The following is a 17,454-nucleotide window of genomic DNA, read 5'->3' on the forward strand; positions in this document are numbered from 1 at the left end:
CCAATAACTGGAAGCATTGAAAAGAGAGAGAGAGAAGGGATATGCTGCTGGAGGTGTCTCTAAAGTGAGGCACTTTGTTTACGAGGTGAGAGGTTGAGGTGGAAAGACTAGCAAGTGTAAAAGGAGCAGCTGTGGGGGCTGGGAAAGCAGAATAGGACGGCCACAGAAATCTGTCTTACACCAAGTCAGGCCATTAGTTCATCCAACTCAGTACTGCCTACACTGACAGGCAGCTGTCCCAGTCCTACTTGGGGGTTGAATCTGGAACCTTCTACATGCAAAGCAAGGGCTCTAGCGCTGAGCAGCTGTCCTTCTCCATCTGCCAAAGCACCCACTTCATGCCCCCAATACAGTCAGTAGACTGATTTCCTCAGGGAAAGGGAAACGTCCTGAATTTAAGCCAGACCCAGGCGGAGAGCTAGTATTCTGTAGGCGCAGTAACTGGACAGCAGGGAAGTCCTTGGTTCAGCTCTCGCCAACAGCTGAAATTGGGAGTTAGAATGTACAAGCTAAATAACTTAAACAATGGAGAAATGCTTTAGGACCCACACATGATATTCATTTAGATTTAAATCTGAGATTGATTCAGCAAAAAAAATATATGATATTTTGGGTATGTTGGACTCAACAATGTCTTCTGTGGAGGTGACAGCTGAGACAGCTCAGTTGGTAGAGCACGAGACACTTGATTTCAAGATCATGGGTTTGAGCCCCACGTTGGGCAAAAGATTCCTGCTTTGCCGGGGGTTGAACTAGATGACCCTTGGGGTCCGTTCCAGCTCTATGATTCTATCCTATGATTTTCTACAGTAAGGTGTTGTTTAACTCAGATATATGCTGGAGGTGAAATGCCTCCTTGACACTTGTCCTTATGATAATCTGCTCTTTGGTCTGAAGTTGTTGTCTGTATTAATCTTGTCTTGGCAAATTCCTATATTCATGGACAGTCACGTACTTTTAAATGGCACACCTGTAGTATGGGGACAGGGCAACAAAAATGGATTTTTATTAGAAACTTATATTTGAAGCCTGGGAGGATAAATTCTCACCATCTATTATGCAATGGTCTGAAGGCATCATTGCCCTTGCCACATTTGAACATACTTTATATAAGCATCAGCTTCTTTTTGATAGCTACTTGGACATTAGGAAGGCATATCTGTATGTCTAAATTAAGAAGGATGTTTCTTGTATTGTGACTGAACTGATTGCTTTGTTTTGTTCTGTTGTTGTTGTGTGTTTGTTTTCCATACTTTTGGGTTCCCCCCTTTCCCTTTAATAATTTTGCAATAATAAATAAAAACCCAACCAGTAACATGCATTAGGTGGCCTTAGGCTGTTGTTTCCCTTGCACACAAATACACACATCTGCAGCATGGGGTTAATATCTCTGACCTACTTTACAGGGTTGCTGGAAGGTTTACTGGGATAATGTACTGAAGCAATCTAAACACTCTGAATCACTATGTATTATTTATATTATTATTAAGAAACGTAAATGATAAAATTCCTCAGAAATGTGCATTTTTGTCCAATGTGCAGATACTATACCACCTGCACATGAGCAGCTAGAAACATTATATGTGCTTACATTGTGTATTTGGGGCCTCCCAGATGCCCTTTGAGGTATAGGTCACTTTTAGCTTTTGAGGCCCCTAGCCATAATAATAATATTTTTAAAAAATAGCAACACAGAAAATCAAAATAAGGCATGCAAAAAAGTGAATGGTTATTTATACAATCAGCTGATCGGAGAGGACATGCTCGTCAAGGCGTAATCTTGTGCCATCAGACCTAATATATTTTTCTTAGTGCTTATTGACATCTTAAAGGGTACTGGTTGTTTGAATTTTGTTCTGATCTTTACATTCTTAACCTTGAAAAATGTACAGTTAATGGGTTTTCTTGCAGTTTTCAGTTTCTTTTCCATTTATTGTATGGAATAAAACGTGTTATTGTTTTACATTTGAAACTGTGGACTACTGATAAATAGCAAACTTGAATATTGGAAGTTGATTGGAATTAATTTTAAAATGAAATGATTTTATAATGCATTGTCATTTTACTGTTGTTGGCCGCTCTGAGCCTGGCTTCGGCTGGGGAGGGCGGGATATAAATAATAATAATAATAATAATAATAATTATTATTATTATTATTATTATTATTATTATTATTATTATTCACTCTAAAGGTCCAGTTGTAAACAATAGGAAGTGACAATGTGGTTCTGTACAATGCAGTAGACTATATTATTGGAGGCTAGTTTCTACACATACACACACACCTTCTGTCTCTATCCTCCTCCTAGACAAGCAAAAGGAGTCATCAGAATTCTAGGAAACATTCCAGCTGATTAAAAAACCTCAAGGAAGGTGTGGAGCAAGTCAATGAGGGATATTGCCCAGGGAGAATTCTGACAGTCAGATAGAGAGGTGGAGGGTGGGTGGGTGTAAATTTGGTCCTTGGACCTGAAGTCTACCACCACTCTGGTGAAAATGGATTCAAAGTGCTGGTGTTGACCTATAAAATGGCTCAGAACCTCAACACGTTAAGGATCGCCTCTCCCCATACAAACTGACCCGGACTCTGTACTTGTCATCTGAGGACCTTCTCGATGTCCCCCTTCCCGGAGAGATTAGATGGGCCTTTTCGGTGGTGGCTCCCCAATTGTAGAATGCTCTCCCCAGAGGTGCTTGCCTGGCACCATCATTACATGTGTTTAGGCACCAGGCAAAAACATTCCTCTTTACCCAGGTCTATGGCTATTAGATAATTTATGACCTGTGAAAGTGTCAGGGAGAAGACTGTTATTATGACGACTATTTTATTATTAGGCTGTCTGCCAGTATACTTTTTATTATGCTTTTTATTATGTTTTAACATTGATGTTCTGTAATGTGTTTTAAATGGGATCTTCTGATAAAGGTTGGAATAATAATAATAATAATAATAATAATAATAATAATAATAATAATGGATTCCACCAATCCCATATTAACATTCATTACCAGTGACCCAAGGCAATGGTGGCATGAAATGTAACAATGTGATCAGGGTTATTTGTGACGCAGGAATTTTCATGTTGCCAAGGTTGATATGGGACCAACCCATGGAGGCAAGGTTTTCAAATAGCCACTCACTGCCTCAGGCATATATGAACCGTGCTTGTGACTGTTTTATTCGCTTAAAACATGCTTTTAAAAAGAAAAGAAAGATCCTCCCTATCATGACTTGCTAAGACTGATTGTACTAGTTTTGACAGTTTCCCTCCCTCCTTGATGTTTACCTCTGAAAGTATTTATAGACTTTATCCTCTGTGCTCTTGTCATCACTTCAGCTGGGCATAGTTTTCCAGGTATAATTGCACAAGAGGCACGTTGCAGAGCTTTTATGTTCTTAGCTTGTGACCTAATGCCTCTGCAGCTAATTGCTTAGTTCACTATGCCTTTGCATGGATAGTTGGTCTGATTATATATATATATATATATATATATATATATATATATATATATATTCTTTATTGCTTTACATGGAGAAGTTATGTTCTTATTCAAAATATGTAAAGAAAACATTAAAAACTGTCAACTTGGTACTACCCAGTTCTCACTCCTTATAACCCCTTAATCCTGTACTTCTTGTCCAGTTTCTTTAATCAACCTCAACAAATATAATTTTTAAAGAGAAGATAGCATAAAACATAAAAATCCTCCTCCTACAGGCCCATTTCTGAATGAAAGCTACGCGACTGATGGATTCGAGGGGCAATAAAGGGGAAGTCAGATTAATGACTGCTGTAATTCATAGCAAACTTTTCATCCATTTCCTCTCTCAGAATGCCTGCTTGTCTGAAGGACTTAGCTGGAAGTATGCCTTTATTAACAGTAGATGTATGTGATTTCTGATTGATTAACAGTAATATTGCTAGTCCGTGTGTGACACCATGGTAGGTGTTATGTCCTGGATAAAGTAACATTGGGCAGGTATCATCAGCTCGGACACAACGGCCGCATTTATTGCGGGACTTATTTCCTTTGGCTATTTTAGCCTTCCAGCAACAGGGTTGAATAATGGCATTCCACATTTCTGTGCCTTCAGCAAGAGTACCTGAAGAAGGAGGGTGGGATGGTGGAAAGCAAGTGAAGATCCCGGGAGGTCATCTGCAGAAGCCATGCAAGACTGGCCAGCCTATGTAAGAGAAGCAGGAGACAAACAAAGACAGCCATCTGCTTCCAACTCATGGAACACTTCATGGTCGGCCATTTTGTTGCTTCGCTTCCGCATGTTCACAGTTTTCCCATGTGTGTTCCCCTCTTCTCTTTCACTCTCTACCCCACCCGCCTAACAATCTTTCCACGTGGATCCATTTCCGCCATGGTTTTAATTTTTTAAGTAAAGTATTTGTTATATAACATATTTGTCGTTGTGAGTCACTTAGAAGACTGGGATCAAAAGGTGGGATACATTTCGAATCAATAAATATAATGCATTCACACATACACATTGGTGGTTTTTAGGCATTTGGGAGGAAAGGCTGCTGTTGCTTTTTCCTAGAAGACTAGGGTTCTTTTAAAAAACAACAACACACGATTAAATAAAATTTGCTATTTAAAATTTAATAGCAAATCTCTCCCACCAATTTCACAAACATATATGTTGAGAGCCTACATTGACCATTAATGTTTTAAGATGGTGTAAAATGACCGTACAAACTCAATGTTATATTTTTGTTTGTTTGGTTGGTTGTTTATTGCAGAGACTGAAGACTAGGATTCTGATACTACTTCATGTTACGACGACTTACATGTAGGAATGGGAGAAATTCAGTAGTTCCACATTAAACTGCAAACTCCTGGAGGGCATCAGGTTGGTGAATTTTTACTTTCATAGAATCATAGTGTTTGCTTTGGACTGCTCCATTCTTCAGCTTGCAGCTCCAAAGCCCAAGCCCCAAATTCTCAGCCTGCACCTCTTCCACCATACTATAGCTTTTGGATCTGGAAAACTCGTTCTCTTCCTACATGTTGTGTGTGTGTGTGTGTGTGTGTGTGTGTGTGTGTGTTTGCACTCTCTGCCACTCTAGCAACATACTTGTGGCTCCATATGGAAAACAAAGCTGGCCTTCCCACTGTTTCACTTCACTTTGCCAGGAGAGCAGCTTAGAACAGCAATTTGAGCCAATCACCATATGCCTCTCTGAGCCTTTGGTGGAGGGGAAAGAGGGAGAACGTAAGGAGGTGGGCATGGGAAGCATGTCACTGATTTTTTAGCTTTGGTAGGGGATGTAAATTGCTTCTGTTATTAATTTTGATAAAATGAACATTTGGGTGGGCAGTGAATCAACCGATTCTGTGATACCTTATTAAGAAGCTGGTGGTGGCAAGAAGAATGGATGAAGCAGTCCAGGATGGAATCAATTTTGTTTTCAGTGAGTTTTGCAGTGGAGGGCAGAACAGATGACTTCCAAAAGATATCGAGGGGTTGAAAAGCAAGAGAATTACAGAATCACAGGGAGGCAGGTTCCCAGCACCTAAAAAGTTGGAAACTGGCAGCTCTCATTTCCCCCCTCCAAAAAAAAATTGCCTTGAAATGATGCTATGTTTAGGGAATCCAGGTGTGTGTGTGTGTGTGTGTGTGTGTGTGTGTGTGTGTGTGTGTGTGTAATGGAGCCTATCTATCAATGACCCACAGAAGCCCCACCACCTGCAACTCTGGTGGGGTCAGTGGAAAAAAAGTTAAGAAAGAAAAAAGTGCCGCTATCAAAATGAATGGCACCTGACTAACTGCCCACGAACCTCTCTAAGCTTTTTGCCCCATTCTCTCCTCTCCTTTCTAATTTCAAGTCCAGAGTTCTCAGGTGAAAATGTTCAGCTCAGCTTAGTCCTCTCAAAATTCCAACAGGTGTTTCAGATGAGCTGAATCTTCCTCCAGCTTTGCCTCCGCCTTGTCAGCCGTTGTGAGGCTGAAGCCAGTAGAAGCACTGGTCTTCCGCTTCATGAGCCAGCAGGCAGAAGATGGAATCATGGGGACACAAACAGGCCCAGAATCTTCCATGCCCAGGTAATCGCATTATGCCAGATGGCCAATCCCAGGCCACCATGTGAAAAATATTCTCACATTTGCTGAGCTCTGTCTGGGCAACTTGCTTGATGGAAAGTAGCCTCTGAGTTCTCTCTTTGCATTGTCCTCTTCCTGCCTGCTGTTTATATGGTTGGACCTGACTATCTAACAGAACCTTGCCATAGGTCAAACATGAAGGCAACTTTACATAATAAAACATTTTCCCTTTCTTACAAGCCCTGGGATGGTCCTATTGCATGGGCAGTTGCTGGTATGGTTACAATGAAGTATAGATGGGTCAGTAGCAAGAAGACTTTCTCTTCCCTTCCTGTCACTGTATCCTGATCTAATAGGCTTTCCACATCTGGGCTCCAGAACACAGAGGGAGCACAGTTACAAAGTCTGAGAAGCGTTCGCTTTCTCTTTTGGTCATGGCTGGTGGTCTTTAATTTTTCTTCTCTCTCTTTCATTCAATTAAAGTGGAAAGAAATCGTAATAAAAGAAACCTCACTCTAAAGAACAGTCATTTCTGTTTTATTTTCTTGCTGCTGTTTTTTTAAATGTGTGATCTCATTCTAAATCGCCAGTCTGAATGTCAGCATTTGTGAGGATTAGGAATAAACTGGGTATATTGTTTTACGAATATTATATAGGTAAGGAGATATGTGTATATTATATTTTTTTCCAGTGCAAGGGGTGGGTGTGTGAATGAGAGAAAGTGGTACACATTCAGCATCTTCCCCTTCGAAGCAAGCTGCCTTCAAAACAAAGTAGTTTGTGCCGCATTGCAAAGAGCTGAGAAATGGTGTGGCTCAGCCCCGTGCCATTGGTGATGCACCATGTGATTTTCTAGCTGAAGTTTATGCCAGAAAATAGCAAAATATTATGGAAGGGACATACTGTGTAAATTAAAGGTTATGCTCAGCAGGAGCTTAGGGGAGGTGGCACCGCGGGGAGGTCCTTCCAGAGGTGGTTTGCTGGACCACATCTTCTCTGGCTTTCAGGGGCTGTAAGACCTACCAGTGGTAAGAAGCATATGCTCTAGAGAGCCAGTGTGGTGTAGTGGTTAAGAGTGGTAGGCTCGTAATCTGGCAAACCGGGTTCAATTCCCCGCTCCTCCACATGCAGCTGCTGGGTGACCTTGGGCTAGTCACACTTCTCTGAAGTCTCTCAGCCTCACTCACCTCACTGAGTGTTTGTTGTGGGGGAGGAAAGGAAAGGAGATTGTTAGTCGCTTTGAGATTCCTTAGGGTAGTGATAAAACGGGATATCAAATCCAAAAAAAGAACAACACAAAAAACCTCTATGGCCATAGAAAGAATTGTTATCAGGAAGGTTTCACTTCCGTTACTGATGTCTTCAATAGTTTTATTTGTTCTGTTGCTGTAATTGTGGTTTTCGATTGTGCTGTTCCCATGATAAAAGCTATTTCATAGAGTTTATGCATAGTTGTTTTAGGCTAGGGCCACTGGTTTGCTGAGGATAATGAACTGATCTCCCAGCAAATAATTCCCACACAAGAGACTTACACAATCAAGGGGCTTTGGTCTTCTACTATATATATATATATATATATATATATATATATATATATATGGGGAAAATACACCCCTAGGGTAGAAAGAATGTTGCACATGGTCAGAGGCACTTGTTTCAAAGTATCGGAATTCTGCAAAACAAAAGGGGGCAAATCTAGCAGAATCTGGAGCTATCTTGCTTGTTTATAATATCTCACTTCTAATTGAAATCCACTAGTGACCCTAAGGTTGGTTAGGATTGCATGTGCTGCGTTTAGAAAAAGCTTCTGCACATTTTAAAAGCATTCATGCTGCTGTCGTTTGAAAGCCTGTTACTTGTTAAACTGTGTGCAGCACCCTGTTTTGACATGCTTACCCTTCAGCGGATACACAGACTGTTTCCATACGTTTAAGCAAATATTTCATCATGCTAATGTTGTCATTTTATGGATCACTTGCATGAAAATGAGAAATTTTGTTGATTCTTGCCTGGAGGGAAGTCACTCGTTACTTCGAGACATTTCTACAGCTGTGGGTTTTGGGGGTTTTGTGTGTGTTTTTAAAAAGAAATTCAGCACCTTGTACCTGCCAACATGATTTTTCCAATTGGACCTTGGGAAAACATAGCTTCTTGGGATATGGTTTCCTGTTGTCAAATGCAGGCAAACTTTACCAAATACATTAAAAATCTGCCTGAAAATTTCCACTAGGCCGTTTACTCTTAAATGATGCCCATTAGGCTTCCCCAACCTGGTGCCCTCCAGATGATTTGGATTACAGCTTCCATCATGGTTCAGAACAACAGCCTATCATACACCTGTATGAGGTGATGGGGTTTGTTTTCCTAGCAAGAATGGCCAATTTCCAAGTATGATGGGAGTTGTAGCTCAGCAACTTCAAGAGCCTCAAAGGTTCCCCACTCCTGCCCTAGACAATTCTGGCCCACCACACCCTCCACTTTCTTATGGTCTCCATGAATACATCGTACCCGCCAAGTGTCCTGATTTTCCAGGGACGGTCCCAGAATTATGAAAGTTTTCCCAAATGAAGAGAACAAAACAGAAATACAACAAAACAGAAAATAGTTGGCATTCATCTGTCTCAAAGGACAATGGAATGCACCTCTGGGGGTGAAGTCAAACCATTGCATTAGCAGCACCAAAGCAACCTCCCCCAGGCACAAGCCTGGGCTGTGTGTATGGAGGTCCTGGGCTGTTCACATGTAAAGACTCCCCACTCGGCCTCACTGATATGGTCCCAAGGAAAGCAGAGAAACATGTTTGGCACCAGCTTGGCTGCAGGAGTTGCTGGAAGGAGTTAAACGAGGAGCCATCCAACCGTCTTAGGGACTTCACACTGGATCTGTGTATGGTTCGCTCTTTCGTCTTGTCTTCTCCTCAAAATATCCCACAAGGCAGTGGAGGTTTAGGATCAGAGTTTTTCTTCTCCTTCAGATTACAGCCAACAAGACTTCTTCCATTAGCCTCAGCCAGTATAGCCAATGGTCAGGGAGGATAGGAGCTGGAGTACAGCAATACCATGTTGGTTACCCTTGCAGCATTCTCTCACATATCCCTCAAGTAGCTTCAGCTTCTTATTATGTTCCTTCTTGGTCTTCCCCCACACCAGGATACCCATCTAGCATGTGACACCAGATGTTGAAATGTCCTTTGGATCTCCCTTTGGTACACCTCCAGAGCCAAGGAGGTACTAAATGGTAATCTTATACAATTTGAGTGTACAGAGCTTGGAATGCTTGTCATCCACCTGAATCTGCCAATATCTGCTACTGATATCACAGACTACAAGTACCATTACTATGTGTCCTTGTCCACAGATGTCCACAGGAGAAAAACTCTCTTTTTCTATACAATTTGGTTCCTTTTGAAGCCTGTCTCTTAGTGTTCCTATACTCACCGGAGGTACATACATTATAGGTGAGTGAGACTTGCAGATTTATGCTTGTTCTCTGGGAAGCAACCTAAGCCTTGTAGAACAGCTCTATCATCTGCAAGGAGACTTTCGGGGTCTCTTTCTTAAAATTAATTCTTTGTATCAAATTTGACCCTTAGAGCAGTATATTTTTATCTACTACCTGGAATTCTAGGTCAGCTGTTCTGTCTTTAACACAGTAATTTAGATTGCATCTAACAAACACTTTCAGTCCTGAATGTGAGTTGAACAGGTTCTGTGTACAACTACTTTCGAAGTGCCAAAGACAGTGCATGAGCTTGTACCCTTATGTCAAATTTAAAATGCACTCTTTTGTGATATTTATGAGGAAACACTATTCATTGTCAAGAGCCCAAGAAGTTGGTTTACAATGAAGAAATCCTGTGGGTTTTCATTTGTTTCTAACAGTATATAAACAGTATCCTAGCCCTGATTTTCAGACTTGTAGCTGTGTTAGTCTGTCGCAGCAAAACAAAGAGTCCTGAGGAACCTTAAACACTTAGAAAATTATTATGGGATAAGCCTTCGGGGACTAAAATCCACTTCATCAGATGAATAAAACAATTAAAATGTAAATACACAAAATACAATAATCTGAAAGATACAAAAATGTAAAAACATCATAGAACAAACACCAGGATTAAAACGACTTCTAAGAAGCTCTTAACAAGAAATGTCTTTGCCTGAGACCGAAAGGAGAATGATGTAAATTCTCTCTGAGGGTAGCGTTACACAACAGGGAGTTGTGCTTCGAGCCCCAAAACCCATCCCGAATGGAAATAAAGACACAGTGGAGACAGAATTTAGTTTAAATGTTAATGGGCAAATTTTGGCCACAACTTTATTAAAATACACAAATGTGACTGGTATTGGCTTAGGCATTGGTATCAAACTATATCTGGCTCCTGCCCCACCATGCGGGAAGTCTGGAAGGGTAAACAACCAGCAGGGGGATCTCCATCAGTGTATATTGACTGGTGCTCACCCCTGGGGTTTCCGGGGGTCCTGGCATGGCCCTAGCCCCTCTCCGGGCTTCAGAGGAGATCCAGACCCCCAGATTCCTTTAACGGAATACCCTATTCATTGGAGGGGCAGGTGATGGCCGCACCTCCCTTCCCCACATTCCCCTAAACCAATGCCTAACCGCCAAACCTTACAAAGTTGTGACGATTGCTAAGAGGTAGGCAAAAACCAAGTGGCCACAGCCAATCTGCCACATTGGAAAAAGATTCCTACCTGGCCCCCATTCCAAAAACAGGCTACCAACCGAAGTCTCTCTTCACCATCCAGACATCTGAAGCACATTTAAAGCAATGGCTTCGCCCAAAGAACCCTAGGAGCTGTGGCTTGTTAAGGGTGTGAGAAGTTTAGCTCTGTGAGGGGTAAACTACAATTCCTGAGATTCTTTGAGGGGAGAGCCATGCATCTTAAATTTATGGTGTGAATAGCAGAGGCACCCACAGGAGGCCAGTCACAGAAGACCCTAATGTACAAGTAGGAACATCTGAAGACAGTCCTTCAAGTCCTCAGGGCTTATGCCATGAAAGGCTTTCAAAAGTCCAAACCAGGACTGCAAATGGGATCTGCAAACTGAGTTGAGCAGGATAGATAAGGATGTCACATTTCTGCATCCTATTTTTAAAATGGCCAAATGAACACAGATGTGCAGGATGGCATTATCGGCGGGGGGGGGGGGTAGGGTGGAATTCTGCCTCTGATTTATATACATCATTGGAACATACATTGAGAGCCTAATGCAAATGCGCCTGTGCATGTGGTGAGACTCTGTGCACAGGTTCTAGTGAAAGTACAAAGGCCAGGGATTGTGCTTATCATAGAATCATCCAATTGTAGAGTTGGAAGGGACATTTAGTGTCATCTAGTCCAACCCACTGCAATGTGGGAATCTTTTGCCCAATGTGATTACCCTGAGATTAAGAGTCTCTACTGACTGTACAGTACAGTATTGATCTCCCTCCCCTTTCCCTGTCTCTCATTCTCTCCCACCCAGCCATATATAGCACATTCATGACGTTAGGAGAGGAACAGGCGGTATGAGATATGGGGAGAATAAAAGCATCTTGTACATATGAAGAGTTTGGTGTGTGGCTTAGAGGCTTTGGCCGCCCCTGCTTTACACGGTCAGCATCTGTTAAAAAGATTTTCCAAATAACATGTAGGTAGGAAATTGAAATCACCTGGAAACCAGCTTAAAGTCATTTTCTCAAGTCAAGGTAGACTCTCTTGGTATGGCAGGCTGCTTAGGGAAAGTTCAACCATAGGAAATAATACCCTGCACTGGCTATTTAAGAGCTTTCCTGTACTGTTTATATCCTGTTTAAGCTTCAGTCAGCAAGGCTGCAGAGCCAACACTTCCAGCGTCAGACTGTTACACACGTTAAGTTATATTTGCTGCTATTTTAAAAAAAGTGTAGTGGAAGTTTAGTGCCTTCTGGTGTACCTCCTGACCTGAAATCTGGGAATTCTTCAAATGTTGGTTTTAAATTGAACTATTTAGTTAAATTTAGTTAAATTTCAAGTAATTCTGTTTTCAAAGTTCCTTTTGTCCCATCGTAATATGTGATTGTCCTTCTAGTTCTGCTTTGGGCTTCTGGGGTTCTAAGTCATATTTCTCTCCCTCCACACACCCTGTCCATATTTTTTTTCTGTCAACACATATTCTGTCTAGAACTAGACAGGGTCTCTTAAATTGCCAAGATTCTTTGCAGGGATGTCTGTGCTTTTACTGCATTGTGTGTATGTGACCTTACTCTTGTTTAGAAATGGGAAACCTGTGGGTCCTCCAGATGTTGTTGGATTCCACTGTTTATTTGATTGATTGATTGGTTGGTTGGTTGGTTGATACACTGCCCTTCAGCATAAGATCTCAGGCAGGGCAGTTCACAGAATAAAATACAGGATAAAAACATGAAAATAAATAAAACAAAACAGCAGAGCAATAACCCCGCTTCCCACAGACACATTTAAAAGGTTGCAATGTATTTATCAGCCCAAGGCTATAATTACATCTCACAAAACTACAGTCTCTGGGATTCATAGGGGGCTAAGAATGACTCCCACAGTTTAAGTCTTCCTTGTTCATATGCCTTTGAATTTCACATAAAACAGGAGCGGAGAACCTGCGACCCTTCTGATGTTGCTGGACTACAACTCCCATAATCCCTGACCACTAGCCATGCTGGCTGGGGCTGATGGGAGTTGGAGTACAACAACAAGTGAAAGGCCACAGATCCTCCATCCCTGACCAAGAGCAAATCATGGGGGTAATTTAAGTGGCTGGTGCTTGGGCAAACTATCAAAGGATTTTGAGGAAGCATCTAAAATGCTTTAGTGAAATTAGTGAGCATTCTTGGGAAGGTGGTCCATACATCTCTAGTTATTACACTGAATCCCAGTTTCAGATACGCAAAAACTGAAGTATCTTTCTGTTCCCTTGTTGAGGGTACCAAGCTGGGAGAGAACTGCATATTTCTTTGATAATTTAAGCTCTTACAGTTTCCTTTCCATATTTTGACATTGGCAGACCTTCCTTGGATCAGTTTTCTTTTCTTCATAATATCATATTTCAATAGTACAAAACTGATGCCCCAATACGATACGTGCCCCTTTTATTTCCAACATTTAATTTTTTTGGGGGGGGGAGTAGTCTTACTAATGAGCTTAGGTAGTTGGCCCTTTTCCACTCTTGTTCCACTTTTTGGGTGGTCTCAGATCAACAAGGTGTTCATTAAAACGTCCATCTGAATCCCATCTGCCCTGCAGATTTCTTTCACACTCCACCCATAGCTTACTGCGAAAGAAATAGCTTTAAACTTTATATATGAGATATTAATACCATAAAGATATTTCTGCCCACATCACTGGCTTTCTTTGTGGGAAGCAAAGCCCAGTGCATGGCCTCATCATAGATGCATTATTTTGAAAGCGTATGAAACTGCAAATTGCACGGTTTTAATCATTTAAGGTAGCTGCCTAGCAAGCACACGCTAGAATTCAGATGTTTTCAAGATGGCTTGTTAAATATGAAACACTTTTCTAAGAGGCTGTTGATTCTTTGCTGTTATAAGTGGCTGTCCTTGGTAATTTATAGAATCCTAGAATTGCAGGGGTGGAACAAGACCTGAGAGCATCTTAAACGGTACTCCAGCATAAAGTGCCCTGCCCACTAACCATTATGGCACACTACAAGTGGATAGCATGCATGGTGAAAGCCCAGCCTGCCAAAGCAGTCTGCACAAAAAGGGGTCATCAGTGCATAAGTCAGTCCCCAAAGTCTACTCACATTCACAGATGATCAGAAAACATTAAGTTGAAATGGGAATCTACCTTATACTGTGTCAGAGAATTGTTCTATACAGGCATCTCCCCCCCCTTACGCGGGAGTTACATTCTGTGTCCCCTCATGTAAGTGAAATCATGTAAGTGGGGAGCAGCCTCTAAATGCCTATTTTGCCCTGCTCTCCAGCTCACTCTCTCCCACTCTCTCTCCACACAACTCTCTTTTCAGCTACAGTTGTAGTCCTGGCGTCGGCTGGTGGGTGGAGGACAAAAGGGGAAAGTGGCAGCAGCTGCTGCGCTACCCCACACATCAGCTGTTAGGTGGGGAGGCTGAGGAGCCTAAGCAAAGCCCTGATCTGCCTCAGGTCTCTTTGGGGCTTCCTCTGTCCTCACTGACATCGTCTTCCTTCTGTTGCTGAGGTGCAACCCTGTGGAGTAGGTTGGCTCTCAGTGGTTGGGGTCACACAGGGCAGGGACTTTCTAATCCCACCTCATTGGTGTCCACAAGTGCCACTTTATTTTGCCCTTGGTGTGAGTGGTTGGCATTTATGCATCTGCAGGAAGGCAGGGGTGAGGAACCTCTGGCCTATGGGCAAAAATGTGTCCCATGAGGTTGTTTCTACAAAACTTCCACCCCTCCCTACATCATATGAGCAGGTGGGAACATGATTGCTGATGCACAATTGGGGGCCTTAAAGTGTGCTTCTTTCTGGCAAGGGAGGTTTCCCTCTAATACAATGTATTTTTGTGCATCATTTTTCCTAAGATATGCATTTCTAAGCTCACTTTGCCCTAGTATATATATTGTTGTACACATTACTCTTCCCTTGCAAAGTTCGGAGAACTGCAAATTTCAAAGAATTCTGTGTTTTGGTTCACGAAATGTTTCAGAAAGTGCTAATCATTCAGGTTTGCTTTTAAATGTGAACTGAATCAAATACCTCTCCCATCCCTAAGCCTTAATTTAGGATTTTGGAAAGTGCATCTGTCTTACAGAGGCTAAGTTGAACAGGAACTCTATTTTGGCTCTGTGGCAAAGAGCAATGCCTCAGATAGAATCAATTCATGTAGAAATATGTGTGTGTTCCTTTGAGAGAAGTGAATAGATAAACTGTCCAAGTTATAGGGAAATAGAGCATGGATAATGTTGGTTTGAGATATTCTGTTGCTTAAGTGATGCATTAAATCAATATTCTGCAAAGCCTTTCCTTGCTACGTTGTTTTCTTGGCCGCTGTCAGATTTCGCCATTTAGGTCATCTGGCTTGAGAAAGCAAATTTCATTTTTCATGGCCTAATTTATCTAAATGAATTTATTTTTAGATTACTTCTCAAGGTGGAAGCATTTTAGGGGGGGGGGAATGTTTTCCCCATACTGACAATTTTCGATTCAGTTGGTTGGCTACTAATTTAGGGAGATAAATAAGTTTTTTTAGTAAATTACTGCTCTGTGGGCTGTATAGTCTGTAACTGTTTCTGAATGTGTTGCGTGTGTATCTGAGCAATGGAACAGAGTTGTGAAATGAGGAGACACAAAGCTACAGGGACCATAGCTCTGTGGAAGGGCACATGCATAGGAACTGAGTCAGACCACTAGTCTATCTAACTCAGGAGTGTCTACACTGACTGCAACCAACTTTCCATGGTTTCAGGAAGAGATCTCACCCAGCCATACCTAGAGAAGCCAGAAATTGAATCAGGGACCTTTTGAATGTGTGCTCTACCAGTAAGTTACAATCCGACTGGTCACAATATGGCTTAGTCAGCTATATGTGGGGGGCAATGTGGATTGGCTAGGATTTACCAGTGACTAGTGCGAAATCATATGGCCAGTGGCAGAGAAACGATGGTCAATGGCCATGTTACAGATCCCTGTGATGAACATAATAGGTAGGCTGGCAATGAATAAGCTTGAGGACCAGAATTTTGAATCACACCAACAACAGTTCGGTACAGAATTGTGTAAGGATTTACACTCGGAATTAGGAACCGAGTTTTTCCAAACACATGCTTTGTGTGCGAATTTGTTTCCAGTATCATAACTGAGCTCACCAACCTTTCACTCAAAAATCTAGTCCTGGTTTATCCCCACCCCCAACTTCCTTTGTTTCAGCAGCATTTTTTTTTTTATTTTTGGTGTTGCTATTGTTGAATAGTTGGGAGACAGAAAGCTTTGTGAGTCTACTGCCTGCCCTAACGTACCGCATCTCAGAAACACATATTTTCCACAATCCAGCTCTAATTGCAGCTGACTAGTCATGTGCAACAGCTAGCGGATCCGTATGAAGATTTGCATCATTCCCCATCTGCATTAAAATATGCACCCATCCTTTTCAGTGGAGCTTGGATAAGCACCACGTTTGCATTCCCTTCCGCATCAGCTGTGCACAACGAAGCCTATTTCTACATGTGAGTCTCTCCTCTTAGATCAGGGTAATCATCCTACATTTAAATTTTGATTCCATCCTCCTAGTGCTTATGTAACCAAAATGCCAATAGCCGTACCCAAGAGGGAGGTATGAGCATAGTCTGGGTAACCCTGAGTTTTGCAATAATACAAATAGACTTTTGGAGGCATGGCGGGGTGGGTGAGAATCTGTAAGGGAGGCGCATTCTGGTCAGTGACCGAAATAATGATGTAAGGGGGGGGGGGTGAAACCGAAAACAGCTCAATGAGGACTGAGAATGCTCGATACCCACAGAATTATAACTGTTAAGAGAGAGAGAAAACTGAAAACCAAGTAGAAGGAGGAATGGAAAAGGATTGGTGGGAAGATGAGGATGAAGGAAGAGTGTGCTGGTCCTGTGGGTTTCCGTGAGGCGAGGTCCGAGTCCAGTCCGAGGTCAAGGGAGCAGTATTGAGGCCATCCATCAAAGCTGAAGCTGGGTCCAAGGCAGGGAGTCAGGTGAGGTCAGGAGATCTAGCAGGACAGGCTGCAGGCAGGAACAGGCTACCCACAATGTTGCTCCCGCAACTTGGGACTGGGGCTGGCTGGCTTTTATCCGCCCCGAGGCATAGGGTGGCCCCAGTCCACAGGTGACTCACCTCTCCTGGCCTGGAGGTGAGCACTCCTCCTGCAGGAACTTAGTTCCCTCCGCCTCTCTGCCCTGAGCCTCTACAGCTCAGAAAAGGCTAGAGGGTTACCAGACCCAGAGGCAACCTCAGCCTGCCAAGACAAGGCTGAGAGTGGAGCACCTGCAGTCAATGGGTCCTCCCTCACCTCAGGAGCCAGAGCAGACTCAGCTGATGCCTGCACCTGAGGATCCAGCACAGGTGAGGACCCTTCAGGCTCAAGCCCCAGCCCCGGCTCAGCTGGTTCTGGAGGCGGGGAATCCTACGCAGGCTGGGATTCCTCAGGTTCAGCCTCCGAGTCCGAATCCCAGGCCATCACAAAGAGACACATAGAGGAAGGAGCTCTGGGAAAGGAGAGCTTTAAAGCAACATTGTGTTAAGAGCTCCCCTTGTATACAGCAATCACTATTCTTTGAGCACCAGCCATTATTTTGCCAAAATGGCACCATCCAGATGCAAACAGGTAGAATCAGCCAGCAAGAAAAGAATGGGGCAATGCTTTTGCATGTGAACCCCAAACAGCCCAGTGAAGACTGCATAGGAATAGGGGAGAAAT

The sequence above is a fragment of the Podarcis raffonei genome, chromosome 6 (genome assembly GCF_027172205.1).
Source record: "Podarcis raffonei isolate rPodRaf1 chromosome 6, rPodRaf1.pri, whole genome shotgun sequence".
NCBI classification, from domain to species: domain Eukaryota; kingdom Metazoa; phylum Chordata; class Lepidosauria; order Squamata; family Lacertidae; genus Podarcis; species Podarcis raffonei.